Genomic DNA, 24,356 nt, shown 5'->3' with positions numbered 1-24,356 from the left:
TTAGATCTGTCCCACCGTCTCAATGGGTAAACCAACTCCTCACGGTCCTGACTTCCTTGCTCATGATCTCCCTCATTTTGCTCCTCATCAGGACCTTGGGAGCTCAGTCCGGTGCTCCTATGTGGGGCTCTGTCATTTTCTCCATCCAAGGCCAGGTGAAGGTTCTATGGTGATATGCAAGATATTCATGAGTATGGCAATAGGATCTGGCCATTTCTGGCACCATCTCCTCGGCTGCCCAAGGAACTAGCTGGGGGCGTCTTCCTGGACACCTGGGAACCCCTCTAGAGTCAAGTCTCTGCCAAGCCTAGAATGGCTCCCTTAATTAAGATATATATTTCCTTGTTCCCATATCCACCCTTCCTATATCCCAACCATCCTATTCCCCCAAGCTCTTCCCATCCTCCACTTCACACTTTTCTCTCCCCATCTCCCCATCCCCCATCCCACCCCACCCCCAAGGTCCCATTTTTTTGTCAGGCAATCTTGTCTACTTCCAATATCCAGGAGGATAACTATATGTTTTTCTTTGGATTCACCTTCTTATATAGCTTCTCTAGGATTTTTTTACGAATTATAGGCTCGATGTCCTTTATTTATGGCTAGAAACTAATTATGAGTGAGTACATCCCATGTTCATCTTTTTGGGCCTGGGTTACCTCACTCAGGATGGTGTTTTCTATTTCCATCCATTTGCATGCAAAATTCAAGATGTCATTGTTTTTTTACCACCGAGTAGTACTCTAATATGTATATATTCCACATTTTCTTCATCCATTCTTCCACTGAAGGGCATCTAGGTTGTTTCCAGGATCTGGCTATTATAAATAATGCTGCTATAAACATAGTTGAACAAACACTTTTGTAATATTTTTAAGTAGCCTTTACCGCCCCATTCAAAAGTTGTGCTCTTGCCTTTGAACTTTTGTTCAGTCATTTGGGATTCTATCTCCGAGCATCCCTGCATCTTGACATCTATGGAAATCCATATCAAATATTACATAAAGTCAAAGATTCCATAAATTAAAAGCAATTTGTTTTTCTACCACGTTCCTGGAGTATTTGTTTGTTTTTTATAGCATGTTACTTTCTACCACGTTCCTGGAGTGTTTGTTTGTTTTTTATAGCATGTCACTTTCCATGTGCTATTTGCCATTTTATTATCAGGGAATGCATCTAACTTGGATACTATAGCATCAGGTGCTCCAAGAAACGGAATGTATTTTATTTCCCTATTTTCCCATCACTTTACCCTCTGCCCTTTTGAAATGTGATGGTCAACCTATAGCTTGCCCATGTCTGGCATGGTCCACAAAGCATAGTTACAGAAAGCAATTTCTGCCCTAGAACAGGACAATTCATTCTGTATGTGTACACCCTGCCTTGATTTTTGAATCCCTGTCTTTGTGCCTCTCCCTTGCTTTTTATGTCCCTTTCATGTCTAGTTTGGCTCCGAGTCACCTTTCATTTCCCCTGAAGCTTGAATGAGTAGCGATTTTCTAAAGCACATGCCTACTTCGAGTTTTATAAATGTGTGTGCATTGTAGCCCTCAGGAAGACTCAACCCAGTTTGTTTTGAACAAGTATTCAAACAATCAATATAATTTCATTTCAAGCATCCTTTAAGAAGCAGAGAAGTGAGGAAAGTGGGGACTTGTTGTCTAGTGCTAACTCTCCTCTAACTGTCCTTTGAGGAGAAGGCAACGAACCTTAGGCCAGCTTCTGAGATTGCTGGTGGGACACACATGTGCGAGCATATGCACGTGCGCGCGCGCACACACACACACACACACACACACACACACCACATGAGACTGGGGAAAAGAGAACATGACAGACAGGGACAGTGTGGACAGATCAGGATGTTCATTCTATTTCTACTGTACGTATTTACCATCCATCTTTCTCCCGTAGTTAAGAAAGGAGATGTCTATCCTATTGAAATTTAGAACTATTGAGTACGCTGTACTGGAAAATGCTAAAATATTCAGCTTATCATGTGTGACTAAAACAGATAATTTGTTTTATATTACACTCTTCACTCACTCTCCTCCTACCTTCTCCTCCCTGTTTGATCTTCCCATTCCGGTTTCTGAACCATCTATCCTTAACTATCTTTTATATTTTCTCGTACTAATGGGATTCAACCCACCCCATTTCTCTATACATACTAGCTGTTAAGTCTTTGATAAGAGGGCTACAATCCATACAGACAACATTTTTAATTAACTTTGGAGAAATATAACAGAAGTTTCCAATATTTTGTATTATAAAATTTTCTGCAATATATTAACCTCAATGCCATAGCTTTTGGACACATTGGCTATTGAGTACTTCCTACTACAACTGATAAATTTTTACTTAACTTTAATATTAATTAGTAATAGGTGACCCATCCTTATGATATTGCATACTACAGATTTAGAAAATAGGCAGCATATGTTCAGAGGGCAAATTATATATGACAAGAAACAAATGTAAAGACATCCCCACTATTTTGTGAAAGCTTTAACTTTTATTTTCCAGAATACCTCTTCAGGAATAATTGTGCCAATTTCATTTTATAGACACTTGAATTTTGAGGTATGCCATTCATAAATAACTGAGTAATAATTCTAATCCAAGCATATCTGAATCTTGAATTTGCCCTCTGTGGGTTACACTTTCTGCTAATCCACGAAGAGGTCACTTTCTCACATTTTGCACTTTCTAAACAGAAGTGTTGTTTTTGCAAAGCCCTCTGCCAGCGTTAGTTGTAGATGATTTAACAACTGATATTTCAGGCAGGAAAAACACATTCATTCTGGATGGACCGCTCTTAAACTTGAGAAGTTCTGAACTCTGACATCTCATTATTATCACAATTACAGCCTGAGAAGGAGCTTTACAGGCAAGCCCTGGCAATTACATGGACAAGGGTAGAAGTGTCTCTTAGTTAACATGCATAACCCATTTCAATTTTACTTAAGATGATCATTAAGAAGACTTCCTGGGATGCAAAAGTGAGATCAAGCCCATGTGTTCAGATCTGGACATCAGACAATATATTTTTGGTTCTTTCAGCCTGTCACAGATGTCTTTAGTAAATTACTATGTGTGAGATATGGTATATTTCTGTGGTCTTCCAAAACACAAATAAGATTCTAGATTTGTAATGTATTGATGTTTTATAGAACCATGTAGCAGGTACATTTATTAGAAACTTAAAAATGTCCTCTCAAACTATCACAATAGTAGTTATTTGTAGTTAGAATTAGGAGACAGAATTATAAGTTTGAGATTTTTAGCTATGTTTGGTAAGAAAATATATTCAGAATTAAAAACAACTGACTTTCCTTTCCACTCCTAGTATGGAAAATGTTCTGGCTATTGTTTTTGCCTATTCACTCATCTATGTTTGTGCATACATATATTTTTGAATGTTCTGGTTTTAACATTTTTATTGTGAAATAAGTTATAGAGTCACCAGAAGTGTCATAGAGAAAATAATCCTGTGAGTTTTCCACCAAATTCCCTCCATATAAACATTTTGCATGTTTATAGTACAATATTTAAATCAGGAATTCAACGTTAATAAAATTTGCAAAACATGTTCAGACTCAGTTGCATACATGTGCTTGACTTTATTATAGTGCAATTCTTTGTAATCAACAGCATAATCAAAATGCAAGAAAGTACCTTTACCATGACCTCCCCATGCTGTCCCTGTTATAGCTATGCCCACTTCTTTATCCGATCTCTGTGAAGTCCAAACCTCTTCTCCATCATTCCCAAGTTCTTTTAGTAATTAAATAATGAGATTGTGCAGTTTTTGTTTGGAAACTGTTTTCATTTAGCACAATTTCCTAAATGTTTACCCAACTTTATGAATACATTACTTTTTCTTTCTGCATAGTGTTTTAAGATACAGATGAATGGGTTCCTTTAACCATTCATCCATGTTAGGTTACTTAAGGATAAATTTGTATTCAAGAATTTTTGGGGATACATTTTAGCAGGGTGGCTCGCCAAGTTTAACTTTGTTGATGACGGACTAGGGTACCATCTCCAATCATTCTCTTTTAAGTGAAAAAAAGAATCTGCATATGGTGGCCATTTAAAGTCTGGAGATGTGGCCATGATTTTATCCCCGAATGTTTGCAGATGTTTCTGAGAAAAGAGATCCAAAGTAAGTTTCAGGGCTGGATACATGGCTCAGTGGTTAAGATGACTGGCTGCTCTTTCAGAGCACCTGGGTTTAATTCCCAGTACCCACACGATATCTCACAACTGTCTATAACTACTGTTCCAGGGCATCTGATATCCCCACACAGACATGTATGCTGGCAAAATAACAAATGTATATAAAATACAAATAAAAAAAATTTTTTCTCATTTTTTTATTAAAAATTTTCATCTCCTCCCCTCCTCCTCCCCCTTCCCTTCCCTCCCTTCCACCCATACCCCCACTCCGCCCCTCTCCAAGACAAAGAGCCATCAGGGTTCCCTTCACTATGTTAAGTCCAAGGTCCTCCCAGCTCCCCCTAAGTCCAGGAAGGTGAGCAACCAAACTGACAAGGCTCACAGTGAGCCTGTTAAAGTAGGTTTCAAATCAGTTACTGATTTTAAATTATTTTCTTCATTTTATAGATTGGCAGCACACTAGCACTGTAATTTCCAGTGTGCACAGATCTCGTGATATTAGATATCCTGTGAGAAGCAAGGAGCTCCAGAGGTGGAGCAATGGTGCAGTGCTATAAAGGGGAAAAGAAGAAAATGACAGCAATAACTGGGGATGGGGAGGGAGGGCACCACAGAGAGAACTAGGGGAAAACACTGGAAAAAGTTTGGTAAAGCCATACATAACCGTATGACTTTGTAAACTTACATGAAACACATAGTATTATAATATATAGAGAATTCACACAAAGATATTCATATATATATTATATATATATATATATTATATATTATATATATATATTATATATTATATATATATATATATATATATATATATAGAGAGAGAGAGAGAGAGAGAGAGAGAGAGAGAGAGAGATTTAATGGAGCTGCCCATGTGGTAGGGTAATGTCATAGCATATCTATCAAAGGCCCCATTGTTTGGCAAGGACTACCTCTCTTTAAGTTTTTGGTTGTGAGGGCCACAAAAGAGACATCTAAAACAACAAAAACTATTGCCATCTTTTCTGTGTTGACTGCCTGAACATTCAGATAAGACCCTATTACTGAAGATATTACAGATTTCTCCCACAGGGCTTGGAGAAATCTGCCTTGTACTTCCTGAAAGCGTCCTTCCAGACATTAGCTCTAATAGTGTTAGGGGTGCTATGCAAGTTGCCAAGGGAGAAAAGTAGTATACAGCCATACTCAGCTGCAAAGCCTCAGAACAACAACAAGTGGACCAGCAAGGTATCCCTAATGATGTTGCTATCTCAGGGTTAACCAACAGCTATGCGATTGGACCTACAGCCTATTCAAGTGGAGGAACCTCATGCCTGATACTGTAAACCTAGTGAAGAACATGTGACTGGAGAGGTCAGAGGTCTTAGAGGAGAACCTGTTACTGCTGTGCCTAAGATGATATCATTTACAATGGCCTTCTAAACGCCCATTTTTCTTTTATCATTTAAATAACTTTTTTCATTTTATTTTACATACTATCCAGTTTGCACTCCCGTCTTTCCTCCTGTCCTGTCTGCTCTCCCATCTACTCTGCTCCCTATCCACTCTTCCTCCATCTCCATTCAGAAAGGGACAGGCCTCCCATGGGCTTGCACAAAGCGTGGCATACCAAATTGAGGCAGGACTGACATGGGGAACAGGTTACCAAAAACCAGCTAAGCACCAGAAAGAGGTCTTGCTTTCACTGTTATAAGCCTTACTAACAGACCAAGCTACACATTGTCACACACAGGCAGAGGGCCTAGGTTGGTTCCACGCAGGGTCCTTGCCTGTTGGTCCAGCATACTAGCTCCAGTGAACTCATGCCAGCTGTCTCTGTGGGTTCTCCCATTATGACCCCGCTGCCCCGGCTAGTGCAATCCCTTCCCCCTTTCTTCTGCAAGACTCTCTGAGCTCGCCCAGTGCTTGTCTGTGTATCTCTGCCTCTGCTTCCATCAGTTACTGAATAGAGAGTATCTCTGATGGCAATCTGCTTACAGTAGATGGCCAGTTCAGGCCCCTCTCCACCATTGCTAGGAGTCTTAGTTGGGGTCATTCCTATGGATTCCTGGCGTTTTCTTTGGTACCAGGTTTCTCCCTAACCCTGAAGTGGCCCCCCCCACTAAGATGTCTATTTTTTAACTCCTCCCCCACCCCCGCAAACCCTGCCTCCAGTTTACCCAGAAGGTCTTTTCTACTTCCCCTTTCCAGGGAAATCCGTGCATTCCTCTTTAGGTCTTTCTTGTTATCTACCCTCTCTGGGGCTGTGGATTGTAGGTTGGTTATCCTATACTTTATTCCTAATAACCACCTATGAGTAACTACATATGATGTTTGTCTTTGTGAGTCTGGGTTACCTCACTCAAAATGATTTTTTTTTTCTAGTTCCATCCATTTGTCTACAAATTTATTAGGTCATTGTTTTTTACAGCTGAGTAGTATTTTATTGTGTAAATATACCACATTTTCCTTATCCATTCTTCAGTTGAGGGACTTCTAGGTTGTTTCTAGGTTCTGGCTGTTATAAATGATTCTGCTATGAACACAGTTTTCATTGTTCATTCCCACAGATAAGTGTTCATACCCACAGATAAGTGTAGCTCTTACTTTTTATCAAGGGTGCTTCTCTAGCAGCAGACAGATGCTATTTTACAGATTTACTGCCAGTCAAAATGTGGTGAATAAGCCCCACCCCAAATGGGACATGTATTAGACAACCCTACACTGAAGATTCCGGGAACATTCCAGAAAAGAAGGGATAAAGTTAATGACAGCCCAAAGATGAGATGGACTGACACATTATAATTTCTTCTGGATGAAATGGTTGCCTGGACAAGAGAAGAAAGATCCAAACTAGCTGGGTGCAGCACACACTAAGGAAAATTTCACAGGGCCTCACTTCTACATGGGGAGCCTCAGCATCCAGGGGCTGTTGAGGGAGGGAGAATGACTTGGACGAAATGAGACACCTATTCTAAGAGCTCAGCAAAGAAGGACGATACTATTTGGATGGACTTAGTAGGTTGAATGTGGGTATAGACATATATTTGTGTGTATTTATGTGTGTGCACATACAAAGAGGTCATGAATTTGATATATTAGAGCTATTAGGTGGGTGGTGTGGGAAGAGTTAGTGAAGCGAATGAAAAATGATGCAAATATAGTACATCAATTCTTAATTAAATTCTCAATTAAAACCTGAAAAATAACAATTTAGAAAGTCTGGGTGATGCTGAGGTCCCAGCTTTAACACACTCTAGGAGATGCTGATGCAGTTGCCCATGGACTTGTTGTTAAACAACACTGCACAAACTTGACCTAAGTTCTCATCATAACTTAAAATGCCTAATTTCTTTAGACATATGTGGAAGCTAAAGGGTCAAATCACTGGTGACAAGCATTTAACTGTTAAGAATACACAACCTAAGCCGTGGCTCTGAGAGAACTGAGGAGTCTCTGTGGCACACTAACCAGAGCCACCACCTCCTGGAATTGCCTGAGATGGTCAAGTGGGAACCCTGTGACATTACCCAAACAAGAGCAACATCCACTGATGAAGCCATTGGGGAAAGCATGTTGTGTTTTGGGGTAGAAAGGTTTTGGCATCCATTCTTCAATAGCCTGAGTCTCCTGTGGGTTTCTGGGAGCCTACTAAAGGTGACCTGAGGGTTACTGAGAGGAATTCAGTGCAGCAGACTGGATTGCTTTGTCAGTCTCAGTGATACCAGCACCTCTTGTATCAATGTCGCCAAAAGAAGGTTTTTTTTTTTTTTTTAAATTATGTTTTCATGACTGGAAGTTGGTGTATAGAGTCTGAATCATTTCACTAGATTTCATAATTATTCCCAGGGGACTAGAGATGAGTTTAAAGTGAGAATTCTTGTGAGGATTTCATTGGCTGTCAGTTCTAGGCTGTCTATGAGGTGGTGCCATGATCACTGTGAGTGTAAGGTAAGTGCATGGTCCATCCGATCCATCATGGTTGGATAAGAGGACAGTTAGCCAATTGACTCTGTAAAGAACCAGATAGTATTGCAAGCTCTCAAAGCCAATTTTGCTGTTGTTGAACAAGACCATCTACAGTTAGCACATAAAAGAAGACATGGCTGTACTCCAAAAGTTCCATGTGGACACAAAAATGTTATCTCACACTTTTTTTTACATGTTTTAGATATTGCTCATCTTTTTTTTTTTAACCCAGTCTTGCAAAACAAAATCGTTTAAAACTGTGAAAACAATCTTAGCCATACAAAACATAAAAGGGCTTTAGACCTCGGCTCTTAATTTGACCTTTGCTGTAGTTGAACCTTAAAATGTCAGGACTCTGGGGTGTGAAGACCTTGACTTTACTTGGCATACTCCATTCAAGGAGGAAGGGTGTGTTTCATTCACTGTCATCCACCTGGAGGATTTGATTCCACGGTGTTTACTGCTTCCCGCGAGATTTACGCTGCAGGTTTGCCTCACTTGGGCTCCAAGCAAAAGACCTTGCCACGGTTTGTATTCTCTGCATCTGGACGCTTCATCTCTATTTTTAGTTGTTTTTCTTTTCTTCCAGCATCTGCCGCAGAGCAGGCAGATTGTACCTGTTCACAGAAACCCTTCAAAATAATCTCCAGCTCTTCTAAGACTCCCAGAGGCTGAAATCCATGCTGCTTTGAGTTAGTGTGACAGACTCTTAGTACTTGCCCTGGTTATAGGGTGAGCGTCTCCAAATATCCGTGTGCTGTTGGCTGCGGATAGCAATATGACCCCTATCTGACTACCACTATTAGGAGTGGCAGCAATCACAAATATTCCCTCAGCAGATAATTAAAGAGAACCTGTTCCCAAGTTGATACTGTCCTTTGTGTTAACCTTTCCACTGCTTTAATCTCATCAGTGAAGCTTCTTGGATCAGACAAGGGGGGCAGACAGTGGTTTGATCTCTGTTTGAAGAAAAAGAAATAAAAAAAGAAATGGGTTGAGCAGTTTCCCTAGAGTCACCAAGCAAGTCCTTCACTGAGCTAGAATGAACATGTACAAGTACGAAATTGTCAAGCTTGCTAAGTCCTTCAGCTATTTATATAAAATCCCCAGTCTTTTCAGAACAAATTTGCATTTAAGAAACTTAACTGTATGCATTTTCATGTATAGTATTAGTATCCTAAGACCTTGATATGGCTTTGAAGTTTATAACATTCTAACTAGAAAGAAAACAATAGAAAGAATACAGCTTCCAAGAGGACTGGAAAGTCATTGAGAGCAAATGATGACTTCTATATGAGACTGTTGTGTCACATGTGGTAGCAGAAGTTACACAGACACACACACACACACACACACACACACACACACACACACACACACCATATATATAGTGACAAGATTCTTTCCAGAATTTAAAAATTCTTCATGTTAATTTGTTTCGACCATTTGAATTCACCATGAGTTCAGCCAGACTCAACAAACTTCTAGTGGATCTCACTGGTATTCAACCTTAAATATAAAGCTTTAGAACGAAATCCAAATATTTACATGGTCAAGTAATTCTAGTAGAATCAGGAAAAGAAATAATTAATATATAAGATTAGTGTTATTAATACATAAAAGCAATTATATGAAACACATTTGAAAAACATTCCAAATACTGACAGAATTAACCCAAAATTTATTTGTTGAAGTCCTGCCCCCTCCTCATGTGATATTATTAGAGGGTATTGTATTGGGAATAGAATTAGATCAAGAAGTTGACTCACTCAAAATGGAATCAGTACCTTTAAGTCAGAGAAAAGTTAGTGCTCTTTCTTCTAAGTCAAGGTTCACCAAGATGTGAATCACCCACTTGCGACAAAAGCCCCCGGACAAAGCATGTCATGTTATGATTTGTGATTGTAGATCCTAGAAGCATGAGAAATAAATTAAAATAAATCAAATTCTGTTGCTTATAAGATAACTTGACTGTCATATCTTATTATAGTTGCCGGAATGGGCTAAGACAATTCATGAGAAATAAAAATAATGCACACGAAATACAACTTATAGGAAAAGCCCCATGAAAATGCGAGGATTATAGACCCTACTACTTTTCCCCATCTGAAGGAACATAGAATTAAAGAGAGTTCTAATGACTTCTCATTATGCCCATAGATCAGTGCATTTCTCAAACTTCATCAAAGATACTTTTTCTTTTTTTTTTTTCTCAGTGAATGGAGATTGACTGCACAGCCGTAAATGAGACATCTCTCTCACATCCCTGCCTTTTGTGGCATCAGTGATCAGTGTGGAAAAAGGAGGGAAAGTTGGCAAACTTTAGAGAGGGCAGATAATTACAAGAAAACTGTTTTCCAGACACAAGAGGGCAGTTACACTTGTGAACCCACAGCAGTTATTATTATTTTTTTCAGAGACAAGATTTCTCTGTAGCCTTAGAGCTTGTTTTGGAACTAGCTCTTGTAAACCAGGCTGGCCTTGAACTCACAGAGATCCACCTGCCTCTGCCTCCCAAGTGCTGGGATTAAAGGCTCGCATTACCACCGCCCAGCTAAATTTACAGCACTTATAACAACATGCACGAGGTCTGTTCAGGCTCAGGCCAGATGCCATCCCAGCACAGAAAGAAGAGATAGGCATGGAGCTCCACCACTGGAGGAGGAGCTATTGGCAATCGATATGTATTCAGAGAGGATAGAATCAATTTTCTTTAAATGTGTTGCCACAGGTAGGTTGAATATAGTCCAATAACTATATACTCAAGAGCGTAAATCCAACACTAATGGGATTGGAGGCATTTGTTTGTTTGTTTAAAGTTGAGAGCACAAACTTGAATGGATATTGACTACAGATGGATATAGGAGAAGTCAAGGGAGGCAGACAAATGTAATAAACATATATAGACCTTCACCTGGCATTGGATGGAGAAAATGACAGAGCCCCACATAGGAGCACTGGACTGAGCTCCCAAGGTCCTGATGAGGAGCAAAAGGAGGGAGATCATGAGCAAGGAAATCAGGACCATGAGGAGTGCGCTTACCCATTGAGACGGTGGGACAGATCTAACAGGAGACCACCAAGTCCAGTTGGAATGGGGCTGATGGAACAGGGGACCAAACCGGACTCTCTGAATGTGGCTGACGGTGGAGGAGGACTGAGAAACCAAGGACAATGGCAATGAACATGAACTCTACAGCATGGACGGGCTCACTGTGAGCCTTGTCAGTTTGGTTGCTCACCTTCCTGGACTTAGGGGGAGCTGGGAGGACCTTGGACTTAACATAGTGAAGGGAACCCTGATGGCTCTTTGTCTTGGAGAGGGGCAGAGTGGGAGTATGGGTGGAAGGGAGGGGAGGGAAGGGGGAGGAGAAGGGGAGGAGATGGAAATTTTTAATAAAAAAAATGGGAAAAAAAGAAAATCTTAAAGAAAAATATACATTAAAAGATAAGAAAATTTTAAATTAAAATCAGAATGAACTTTGTTAGACTAAATTGATAATTTTTAAAGTAATACAGCTCATTTAAATCACAATGAGGCAGACATATATGAGAATTACCAAAGTAAGACATAGTGGCGCCCTCACATGATAGTGTACCAAAGTTCTCCCCAGTGCTATCACTGGGACACAGTAGGTAAAAGGACACCTCTGTCTATTACTTACTTGTATCAAAATTACAAGTTGTTATAGTTAAGCTCTTACAAGGTGTGATGAAACCTGCCTGTTGCTCACACAGTGACTATCATCCCATTTCACCTATAGGTAAGTTTTGTTTTTAACTTTGCCTTAAATATCCTCTGTGTCTGATTTGGCAATTCCACTTATAAAGATGTGTATTGAGGAAGTTTTGCACAATTCAGAAATATTAAATAATCTCTGCAAATAGGTCCAGCCATTGCAGCATTTGCAAGATTTTCAAATAGATAAACATCTCATAGTTAAATATTTAGAGAATATATACTATAAACATTTCATGAACTTTAATGCAGGAAGAAAACTTAGATTTTCATAAAGCAGAAGAAGATAGCAATGTGAGGGTAGGTTTATAGAATTAAGGCACAAGAGGACAGCAACATTGCTGAGCTTATAATCTTAACAAAGAAGAAAGCAGCATCATGGTTAGGCATATACAATTCAACTATTGAATTAAGACCTAAGCTTCATGATGTGTGGCCTTGGACAGGACATTTGGAATCTCTTCATAGTATTCATCTCATCATAAAATACATAGTACTGAAATTATGAGACTCCAAATTAAAATCTGTACACAGACTGACAGTAAATAACAACTGATATTTTTAAAGAGTTTTAGCTATTTTTGAAAACTTCTTATAAGAAGCATGTGTTAGATTAATATTAAAAATTTGAGTAGTAAACAAAGTTGTCGTGAAACAGGAGTGAGCTGTAAAATATTGAAACAGGTAAATGTCAGTGGCAACAGCTCAAGATGGACCTGGTTTTCTCTTGTGCTGTTTCCTAAGTGGTTTGTGATAAGGATCTGGCATGCTTATGAAGGAAGATTTTATTAATCAGGGAGATGACATTTTTTTCAAGCAAGTCTGTGTGCTTTCCAGCTTGATCAGTGCTACATTCCTGCAGTCTGCTCTCATTCCCGTGCCTGACTCATCTGTGTGTACTGCTCACCTGACCCTGTGACCCCCAGCAGCCCTCTTTCTCTCGGTAGCTTCCCACACTTTCCAGGTGCTACGGTTTTCCTCAACACCATCCAACTATCAAGCTTAATTACCTCCACGAAAACGTCTGCCAGTATAATCCCTCCAGTTCCCTGATCTCCCTATGCTGAACGTCCTTGGGCATTTGGGTCATCCAGAATGCTTCAGCAGTTTATGGTGATGCGGTGAGCATGTTCTTATGATTGCAGAATGCCGAGAATGGGTGCTTGTATTTTTAAAATCCAAGGCATCGTGGCCAAAGCTTGTTTTATCTTCTGTTATACTAGTGAGACACGGTCACTGCTGAGGAAGAGGTGAGCCATACTTGTACAGAATGAATTGGTTCGGTTTTCAGGGTCTAGACAGAGGTGTACCTAATTATGAACTCAGTATGAACTTATGTGGGAAGGTATCATATAACCTACAGGAAGTAGCTATTCCCTGTTCAGAATAATTGTGTGGGGCAAAGAAACATGAGGACGGACCTCATAAAATCTAAACTGAAACATTCCTACTCAAAGCAGGGAAATCTAAGTTTCTGAGGTATTTAACAGTGTGTTTATCTGGGGCCTGTCAGACAGGCCTGTCATGTGGACATGGATGACAGAAAATATTCCCTCACCAAACAATGTTTCCAGCAATGAAGGCTCTAATTTAAAGGTACTCTTACACAACCCCCACATATAAACATATTACAGTAGCATTTTGCCTAGATAAACATGCTTTCTTATTTTCAATCTACAATGATGCAATCGCTGTCAAAGAAACTGCTCTCCTAAAAAATTGAAGTGCCCAAATTATAGATACTAGGTTATGTTATACTTTAATCTCCACATCACAGGCTGGCTTCATGCTCTGTTGTTTTGAGCTGCAAATCATGAAAATTTTTATCTGGCACATTTAATGAATTTTAATGGATAGAAAATTGTGGGTTCTTTTGCTTTGCTTTTAAAAAGCTTGTCTTAGAATTGAGATACTTTTCAATCAAACTTGAAAGTCTGAGCGAGACATCAGATATTCCACTTTCCATGTTCGCTGCATTCCGACTGTTCCAGCAGATAGCTACATCATAGTGTCTGAGACTTTTTCTTGAAGCATTTGAAAAGATCAAAAATATTGTAATGATAACTTAATAAAGGTCTACATTCCACTCAGAGGTTTTGTGTTTTGTCCTTGCTGCTTCAGATTAACTATATATATATATATATATATATATATATATATATATATATATATATATCTGAGAGTCTGTCAGTTCCAACCACAGTTTAGAAATTACTTATTATTTCTCCAGCTCTCGATGCTCTCAGTATTCTTAGAAGTAGTATAGACCTAACATAGATAGACCTAACATAGAGTTCTTAACACACACAAAGCAGATTCCTGGGCATCACCTTGAGAGATAATGAATCAGTTGGTCAGATAATTTTCATTTTCTTTAAGCTCCAAGAAAATGATAATGTTATTAGTATATGTACCAAATTTATATCATTTCTATATATGTGTAATATATTTCCTTTCTTTACAAATATTTTGTTTAATTTATTGTTTTTAAAAAATACTTTCTATATAACACATCACTTGCTTGTAGTTCAAAATTGTTTGAAGTTCTATACAAATGGAATTATATATTTCTGATGTGTTCTTGGATTTGATCTGCCAGTATTTTATTGAGAATTTTTGCATCAATGTTCAGGAATGAGATTGGTCTGATATTCTCTTTCTTAGGAATGTCTTTATGTGGTTTGCATATCAGGGCAATTGTAGCCTCATAAAAAGAGTTTGGCAACGTTCCTTCTATTTCTGTTGTGTAGAAAAATTTGAGGAGTATTGGTATTAGTTCTTCTTTGAAAATCTTGTAGAATTCTAAGCTGAAATCATCTGGTCCTAGGCTTTTTTGGTTGGGAGACTTTTGATGACTGTTTCTATTTCTTTAGCAGTTATAAGTATATTTACTTTGTTAATCTTGTCTTGATTTAATTTTGCTGAGTGATATTTATCCAGAAAATTATCACAACAAATTTAAAAACTCCAAACTTTGGGGGTGCTTAGATGGCACCAATAATAAAAGTGATTCATATGAAAACTGGTGATCTCAATTTGAACATGAGAACCCACATAGAAGTGGACAGAGGAAATTGATTCCACAAAGCTCAACTCTGCATCTTTACACCTGCCATGGCACACAAATACCCCACCCATCTCTCTCTAATACAATAAGCAAATAAATACACAAACAAACAAGTTAGTCAGTAAATGATCTAATTTTTTTTTTTAAAAAAAAAACTCAAATTAAGAAGATCCTTAGTATCAAGTTTTGGAGAAGATGGGCTTCTACAGAAAATCCACTGTATCAATAACCAGAGTATACATCAGTATAGGAAAGTGGAGCATTGCTGGGAAATTTGGGGTAAGTTTATATTCTACCCACTTCATGATCTAACATGTCTCTCATGGATATGCACTCAGGAATGATGAGAGCAAGGCTGTGCCTATAGAACAAACACTAAAGTTTATAATACGGTGATTAACAGCAAACTGAAAAGAGAAGTGTCATTCCATGGGAAATTATAAAACTGATATTTATTCATACATAAACATAAAATCAATAATAAAAGTGACTTACTGATACATGTTTTTGTGAATCATAATACATCATGTACAAAAAAGAAGCCAAGCACAGGAGAACATATACACTAGGATTTCTTTTTTTTTTTTTGAAAATAGACAAAGCTTTATTAAAGGAGAGAGAGAGAGGGAGAGGTAGAGAGGGAGAGGAAGAAAGAGAGAGAGAGAGAGGGAGAGAGAGAGAGAGAGAGGGAGAGGGAGAGAGAGAGAGAGAGAGAGAGAGAGAGAGAGAGAGAGAGAGAGAGGAGAGAGGGGGTAGGATTTCTTTTATACAAAGCTCAAGACCGGTTAGAGTGGTGTCTACTGTCTTGGTTGGGAATATACAAAAAGACAATACCTGGTGGCTTTCTTGAGGTTGCTAGGAAATGTGTATTTATTTCTGAATGCAGTTACCAGGTTGTACATACACGTAAAAGTTGCATGGTAGTGCAAAAATGAATCCATGTTGCCACACTCTTTGTCAATGAACACATTAGTGAAAATATATAAACCTCTTCTGCGGTATGTGATTGAGGGAAGAAATTTATAAAAGAAATTTATACTTTCTTATAATACAAACACATAAGTTCAATAATTATTGCCTTATTTTGAAAATAACCACTATTGGATAAAGAAAATGCATTCTTGACACTCAAAGAAATAAAAACGAAGCATTCAGAAAGCAATGGAAACATAAGGAGCAGTAAGCAGAATAAAATCAATACTTCGGTTGTTTCCTTCATTGAAGGCTAAATAAATTGTCCTAAGGAAAGCACAGATGAAAAATTCACTTACAAAATGTAGTCTTATTGTTTACAGCATACAAAAGAATAAGGACAGAAAGACTGCTAACAAATATAAACAAAAGTATGTTCAAGGTGCAAAAGGAGACATTTAAAAAAATTATTCAACCCTATCTTCTGTTTACTGAACAAAAAGGAAACAGATCCTGGAAACAACCTAGATGCCCTTCAGTGGAAGAATGGATGAAGAAACTGTGGAATATATACATGCTAGAATACTACTCAGCGGTAAAAAATAATGACATCTTGAATTTTGCAGGCAAATGGATGGAAATAGAAAACACTATTCTGAGTGAGGTAACCCAGACCCATAAAGATGAACATGGGATGTACTCACTCATATTCGGTTTCTAGCCATAATTAAAGGACATCGAGCCTATAAATTTGGGATCCTTGAGAAGATAATAAGAAGGTGAACTCCCAAAAAAAGATATAGTAATCCTCCTGGATATTGGAAGTAGACACGATCGCCAGAACCTCCACCTGACGATAGATGAAGAAAATGACAGAGCCCCACATTGGAGCACCGGACTGAGCTCCCAAGGTCCTGATGAGGAGCAGAAGGAGAGAGAACATGAGAAAGAAAGTCAGGACCGTGAGGGAACCTCCAGCTGGCGACAGATGGGGAAGGTGACTGAGCCCCACATTGGAGCACTGGACTGAGCTCCCAAGGTCCTGATGAGGAGCAGAAGGAGCGAGAACATGAGGGAGAAAGTCAGGAACAAGAGGGGTGCGTTCACTCATGGAGACGGTGGGACAGAACTAATGGGAGATCACCAACTCCAGTTGGAATGGGACTGATGGATCATGCGACCAAACCCGTCTCTCTGAATGTGGCCAACAGCGGGGGCTGACTGAGAAGCAAAGGACAATGGCTCTGGGCTCTGATTGTTCTTCATGGACGGGCTCTGTGGGAGCCTTCTCAGCTTGGTCAATCACCTTCCTGGACCTGGGGGGAGTTGGGAGGACCTTGGTCTTAGCATAGAGTGGGGAACCCTGATGGCTCCTTGGCCTTGAGAGGGAGGGAGGGGAGGTATGGGTGGAGGGAAGGGGAGGAAAGGGGGAGAAGGAGGGGAGGGAAGGGGGAGGAGGAGGGGAGGGAGGGGGGAGGAGGAGGGAAGGAGATGGAAATTTTTAAATATAAAAGAAATAAACCATGAGGAAAAAAAAATAAAAATAAAAAAAAGGAAACATTGGATATACACACATACAGATGTGCATGTCTAATATATGTAGAGGAGGACATGCTTGTTTGTCCCGGCCACCCAGAACCAAAATACACACAGAAATTGTATTACTTAAATCACTTCTTGACCCATTAGCTCTAATATCCTATTGGCTAACCCTTAAATCTTAATTTAACCAATTTCTATTGATCTGTATATCATCACGAGATCGTTGACTACCAGCAAAGTTCCAGCACGTCTACCTCTGATGGTGGATCCATGGCATCTCTTGACTCCAACTTCCTCCCAGCATTCTGTTTAGTTTCCCCTGTCAATCTCTGTTCCCCTATAGATCTGCTATAGGCCCAAAGCAGTTCCTTTATTCATTAACCAGTTAAAGCAACACATAGACAGAGGACCTCCTACCCGAAATATATACAATTCAGTAGTGTTTTCTGAATGCTTCACTTTTTAATTTCCATCTACTAAACTATATCTTTATTTTTATTTTGTTAATTTGTTTTTTAAGTGCATGGGTGATTTGTTTTTATGTATGTCTGTGCACCATGTGCATGCCCAGCACTCACAGAGGCCAGAAGGGGGCCTTGAATTCCCTGGAACTGGAATGGATACTGAAAATCAAACTCATATCTTTGGAAGATCAGCCAGTTCTCTTAAAACACTGAACGATCTCTCCAGATCTTCAAATGCAGTTTTAAAAGACAATAGCATACACTGAATAAAGCTATAAATTTATATCATTGTCTTCTACTAAAATTTTGGACGATATATAATGGTTTAATTTATACTGAATGAAACTGAGACAGGTAGTTTAGACTGATGTGATTCTGTTTAAAATGTTATTTTGCTTGTTAAATATAAATAGCTATGTAATTATTTTCTGGAAAGAAATATTGTTTTGCAAAAATCCTAAAGGTGAGCCCCAATAACAACTGTAGCTATGGTCACAAGGTAACCTGAAGTTCCTTTGAATATCTGGAAGAGCATAGGGGTTGCCCTATTACGTCCAGACATCATATGTTCATTTACTTCTGTTGCCAGAAATGTAGCAAGAAAAAGCTATGAAGAGCACATATTCCCCTGGTTGGCTTCTTTTGCTGTAGTCAGAATAAAGAGCTAGTATCTATTTCTGCAAGTTTGGGCTTTTGTGAATTCCCGGGGCTAATTGGTTCTATTTGTACTTCACTATATAAACATCTCCCACTTGCGTCTTCAAATTTTCATTTCAAATATCTTCCATTTAATCAAGAATCAATTTCTGACTTAAATAACTTTTCTCATGAGAAATTGTATAAAAGAGAAAGAAAAAAATGTACTAAAATATATCAGACCAGAACCATAGAAAATATATAGCAAACATGACATTTTGTATGAAGTGTTTCTCTTGTGATGAAGTGTAGTGCATAATCTCTTACTGTGTAGTGTGCTGGAAGTTCACAGCAGAAAGTGCATTGAAGAAACCTGCTAGATAGGGCTTTATTTTCAGTTAATGGAACATGCTGTCCTTGTTCTGTAGGTTTGAACTTACTTGTAAAATCTGAAGTAAATGGATGGGATCACAGCCCTGAAGTCGGAAAGGTCAGTGCAGAATGATACCTTTTATATCCACAGCACGATTCCACAGAACCAAGACACCTGGGGAGGCTTTGCCAACTCAGGGGATGCTTTAATTACACGGAGGGAGCAGGGAGTCTTTCATTTGGGGTAGTGCAAAAATGAGTCACTCACAAAGTGACACTTGTGATCCTTGGTGCCGTCAATGTTTCTGCTTATGAGACTTTTTCTCTCAATATTTAAAAATGTACTTAAAATATTTAAGAAGAAAAATTTTACGGAGAATACTGGGAAGGTAGAAATCTCTCTAAAGACTAAAGTAAGTTGAGAAGTTTAAAACAAGGATTTAGGGAATCTTTTAATTTTAGACTCTGAACCCATGCTTAAGTAGGGCACTGATTCTTAATATTGTTATCTTATTAGTCATTAAAGACTTACTTAGAAGTAAGGTTGACTTTGACTTACTCCAAGTTAAGAAACAAACACTCCAGTCCTCCAGTGGATAGTCAGTTCTCATCCCCTTTGGCTCAATACAGTGACAAGAACATCTCAGGGACTAGCACTCACTGATGGAAATGAGTGACCGTCATTTGTTATCATACATAAAATCATTATAGAAACTGTCACAATGATAGGAAAACATCTATTATGCAGCCCTTGAAGTAGTTAATTTCTCACAGAAATTTCCCCTGGTACTTTTTTGGATTATGGAGATTGTAGATCAATATTTCATAATTCAGAATAGTATTATTTATTTTATATAGATAGCATTTTGGTACTGTTGTTTGAAGGCAAAAGTCCCCAAAGAGAAGATGGAAAGTTTGTGAGGAGAATACAGTTTTCTTAATAAATAAAAAGTGATTGATAAAAATACAGTATGAAACTGAAAACAAATATTGAAATTTGATATTTTAATTTGATATCTTTGCATAAGTTCATGAAATTGTTATCCACATCAAGATAATAAACACAACTATCACTTCCAAAACATCATTGTGTCTTATGGTATCTCCACTTTCACAATCATCCTGTTGGGGCATTGATTTTGTATCCTGAAATCTTGATAATCTCTTTTTATTGTATTTTTTTTTTTTGGAGCTCTCATAAGATTTCCTAAATATAAGTTTGGATGTGAATGGGGAGAACATATAGGTGTACTTTTTCTAACCTAAAAGGACAACCTTTAGTCTTTAGCCATAAAGTGTGAGGCTAGTTGTAGGCTATTTGTAGATGTACTTTAGATAACACTTATCAGGAATGGAATGTGGGTATATGCAAATTTCTTTCTGTTTTCCTAACTTTCTAGTATGGGTGCAAGCATTGATTTTTTTACAGTGTTACACTAGTATGAGGTCTGTTACAAAGAGTTCCTTTTTATGCATCTTGGTGCTGGCCTTACCAGTTTTCTTCTAGATGTTATATCTTCTTATCTTTTAATCCTCTTTTATTTCTATCTCTGATTTAGAGTAATTGGCTATAATACATCACATGTAATCATCATTTGAGTGTGGAACCCTCATTTGTGTTTAGATATATGACTCAAATACTTTTAATCTATCTACCCTTTGTTCACTCTGGCTACTTCCCTCAAATATGAATCTGACTACTTGAGGATGTCCCCACTTTACTAATATTGCTTCTGTTATTGTTTTTCTCCTTTTGTCTATTCCCTTTTTTCCAGTTGCTCTGTATCCAGACTTAACTTGCTTTTCTCTTGCATATAAAATTTTCTCTAATTCTGGTCGGTGTGATTTTTTTTTCCTTCTCACATATTATGTTTTCATCTCTGGATGTTGCTTTATTCCCACTGCTGAAAACTCAGCAGATATGAAACGTCCTGCTTCTTTCTCAAGTTCTCTGTATATTTAGCTCTTTATCCTGGGAGTGCTAACCAGACAGCTCTCCCAAGACTAATTTCTCACTTGTCTAGTTTGGGAATCAACTGTTTTCATTTTTGCTCTTTGTCCCTGTGTACTGGACTAGACACTGTCTAGGCAACTGGGTGTGTGTCCCAGGTCTGATGTTCACTGTCCCTGGCTCACACTTTCCAATACGTAGTTTCTGGAAATATATTTTCTGTATTTTTACATTTAAAAACATTCCTTCAGCTGTCACATACATCCAGCATTCTTTTCCTCTCTTACTCCACTTAGCCACAATGAACTTCAAATCATGTCCTCCAATTTCTTTTGAGATAGGCCAATTTGGAAAGTGCTTTCCTAGTAGCCAAAGTCATGTGCTTGAAAGCTTGTCATTGGAGTAGCTTATGATACATAAACTATCTCATTTTGTGGGCGATCTAAGAATAAAATTTATAAATACATATTTAAATATACATACATGCTTATAAGCATTATAAGTGTGGCTAAAGGAACTATTTCTAATTTGTTACCTCAAATTTATGGAGGCCCTAAGGTGGACTCTTTTTTCCCACTCCTTAAATCAGGGCCAGTTTCTCTTTTGTTTTGACCGAAAGAGTTTTGTAAAGATGATGCTGAGGCCAATTCTACAACCACATAGCAAGAGGCCTTGGCAGTTCAGCTATTTCTGTGAAACCCACACCAGGGAGAGTGAAAACAGGCACTTAGAAGGTGTTTTTGCTGAAAAGTGTTGGTTTCTCACCTGGAGCCAGGATGAAAGTCTGGTATTCTGCCCTCATGCTGTGTCTGTCAGTCACTTGTGCTTTCAGTGAAGGCACAGAGATAACTTAGTATGTATAATCTTTCTTCTTGGATCACATTAAATTCCAGGAAGAACAGAACCTCACAGGATAGATTATCCACTCTCTCCAACAAAGAAAATTATTCATGATGGAAATGCTACACCCTCAGCAATTAGTAAATGGACAATTAACAGGTTGGTTTTTTTTTTTTTTTTTCCAGAATGACCACTGTACAGGACAAGCCGAGAAAATAATGGTCCAGTGATAGTTTGGACTACATATTACCTAGGAATGTTTAGTTGCAAATAGCCTCTTGCCTTCTATCTAAACCTCGACCTCATGTTGGTACCCTAACAGTAACTGAACTGGGGTTATTGGACCCCTTTACCTGTTTCCCCAACTTGTGTCACAATGAATCCATCTCTTCCCACTGCTATCCCCCAGTACTCTTATTTATGGTTGGAATATCGCTGAAGAGTAGCTGAGTCCATCTCTTTTATAACTACTGGAGTTTTGTCTCAAAAGTTCTGGTAATAAGAGAAATTCTGGACTGGCTTGATGGGATGTCAGAAATCTAGTGCAAAGAAGACTCCTGACTCACGCTGAGGACACCAAGAGCAGGGAGTCCTCAGTAATGTTTCAATTGACTGTAGAATCATGGGGGAGAGCCCACGCAAGGTCAGCTAGCCCTGCTCAATGACCAGAAAATACCCAGCTCCCCATAAAATTATGAGCTTATTGCTGTTTGTTTCAAACTACTGTGTTTCGGGGCGACTAATTATCACCAGTAGCCAATAATACTACGTTTTTCCAAACAGATACTAATGATCAGACTGCTGCATATATTAGTCATAGTTAATCTGCCCATCTGGGGGACAGGAAAAGCAGAACAGCAACTTGTGGGATATTTGCAGGTTTTAGCTCAGTATTTAAGTATCACCATTTTGGGTAACCATATTTTTATTCATTAGTAACACAAACTATTATTATTTTAAAGCAATGTGATGTACTATCATAGAATACATTATAGGTAAAATTTGCTTTGAAAATTAGGATGTAGTAGTCTCTTGAAAGTTTCAAATTTATGTGAATTATTTCTTCACATTTTCATAGAAATACACTATTAAAACTTCTTTCTAAATGCAGTTTATTGCTTTTAACAATTTACATTCAGTTTTTGCTATAAATTCACCATTATAAAATATATAGAATTTAATTTACAGAAAATGCGCAGGAATATTCCTGTTGTGAAATGCAGTAATTGAAGGGAAATTTTGGAAATTTTTTGGAAAAAAACCCAACATTCCCCATATTAGTAGGATGTATATAACTGTGTACCAGGTCCTGCCAACAGAGTCCAGACATAGGGAGTCTTTGCATGTAAAATCACCTTGGCAACTATGAAAAATGAGTCTTGTGTATACATGTGGCAACCTAGTGTGATTTGTGCAGAAAGGTCAGCCCATTAAGTGTTTCACTGAGAGAATATTTGAAGGCAACATGGTAATATTTTAAAGAGAAAATTGCCTGAACAATTATCTAGTACTTTTGGAAAGTCAGAGGGCAAGAAAAAATTATTCATAGAATTACTTGTCGTAGAGACCAAGCCCATCGCCATTGTCCTTGGCTCCTCGGTCAGCCTCCACCATCAGCCACTTTCAGAGAGTCCGATTTGGTCGCATGTTCCATCAGTCCCATTCCAAGTGGACTTGGTGGTCTCCCATTAGTTCTGTCCTGCCGTCTCAGTGGGTGAACGCATCCCTCATGGTTCTGACTTTCTTTCTCATGATCTCTCTCCTTCTGCTCCTCATCAGAACTTTGGGAGCTCAGTCCGGTGCTCCAATGTGGGGCTCTGTCTCTATCTCCATCCATCGCCAGGTGAAGGTTAAGGCTCACAGTGAGCCCGTCCATGCTGTAGAGTTCACATTCATTGCCGTTGTCCTTGGTTTCTCAGTCCTCCTCCACCGTCAGCCACATTCAGAGAGCCTGGTTTGGTCCCCTGTTCCATCAGTTCCATTCCAACTGGACTTGGTGGTCTCCCGTTAGATCTGTCCCACCGTCTCAATGGGTAAACGCACTCCTCACGGTCCTGACTTCCTTGCTCATGATCTCCCTCCTTTTGCTCCTCATCGGGACCTTGGGAGCTCAGTCCGGTGCTCCTATGTGGGGCTCTGTCATTTTCTCCATCCAATGCCTGATGGCTCTATGGCCTGGAGAGGGAGGGAGTGGGGGTATGGATGGAGGGGAGGGGAGGGAAGGGGGAGGAGGAGGGGAGGAGATGGCAATTTTTAATAAAAAATAAATAAACTGGAAACAAAAAAAAAAAAGAAATAAGGGGCACAGCATCCCTCTGCTGTGAAGGTCAAGCACGATCAAATGCCATAAAGGGCAGACCCAGGAGAGCTGCGAGGTTCCAGCACATGCCACTCTTCTTGCTTGTGCCTTCACCTCTTGTCCTCATGAGCAACAGTGCCATTCCAATGCTGATGAAGAATCACTACCCTCTGTACATTTCCACACTTGTCTTGCTTCTTGAGGCTGTGTAAGACAGTTTTCAATCTCAGTTCTAGTCATGTGTGGCCAACTTATGCTTTGCAGTAATACTCAGCCGTGACATGGAAGAGTGCTCAGCAGCCTCGACTTCTGTCTACTAAATGCCAGGGGCACCTCACAGTTTTGACAATCAAACCCATCTCCCTAAATCCTCAAGTGCTCCAAAGACCCTAATAAGAATCAAG

This window comes from Arvicola amphibius, chromosome 5 (genome assembly GCF_903992535.2).
Source record: "Arvicola amphibius chromosome 5, mArvAmp1.2, whole genome shotgun sequence".
In the NCBI taxonomy this organism is placed as follows: domain Eukaryota; kingdom Metazoa; phylum Chordata; class Mammalia; order Rodentia; family Cricetidae; genus Arvicola; species Arvicola amphibius.
Note: the sequence above shows the minus strand (reverse complement) of the source record.